Source organism: Manacus vitellinus, unplaced genomic scaffold (genome assembly GCF_001715985.3).
Source record: "Manacus vitellinus isolate BGI_N305 unplaced genomic scaffold, ASM171598v3 scaffold_6_pilon, whole genome shotgun sequence".
Taxonomy (NCBI): Eukaryota; Metazoa; Chordata; class Aves; order Passeriformes; family Pipridae; genus Manacus; species Manacus vitellinus.
This window is the reverse complement of record NW_021940750.1, coordinates 40,887,453-40,888,103: the sequence shown is the minus strand read 5'-3', so window position 1 is coordinate 40,888,103 and position 651 is coordinate 40,887,453.

Below are 651 nucleotides of genomic sequence, written 5' to 3'. Positions count from 1 at the left end.
AGCAACTGTAACAAAGAAAGGTCTCAGTATCCCCAAAGAGCTCAGTCCATGATTTAACACGCCACAAATGGCACCTGAACAGGGACCTTAATAAAACGCCGGAGGGAGGACGTCTTACCCGCGGCGTAGCTGGGCTGGACGATGGGCTGAAAGGAAGCCCAGGTGCACTGCAGTTACCTTCCTGCTGGACAGCAGGGAAGCAGCCGAGGACATGATGGGGAACTCTCTACCCAGAGAGCATAAGAATGTAATCCAAGTATTTAACATAATTTGTGGAAGCAACAGCGAGAACTATCAGCTGTGGACTTTAAGTGGCTGTTAGCATGGGCTTGTGACAATTGTCCTAACATAAATCCATACACTGTTTGTGATGTGGAACGATGGGACAAAGTCGGAGCCTGTCTTTGGGACAAAGCTCTTAAAAAAGACAAGGAGGCCGCAGGACTTGTAAGCCTTTGGCAGACCCTCTAGGAGGCCCTGAAAGTCTCTGTTGGGTCCAGGAAATCAGACCCACTGCCAATGGAGACAGTGCTTCTTTGGGAAGCACTTTCCTTGGGAAGCAAGCCCCTTGCCTCCCCAGGGATGACCCAAGTCTGCAGCTTTTTTGGGGAAGCCCAGCACTGCAGATCAGCAAGATCTTCAAGTGCACAA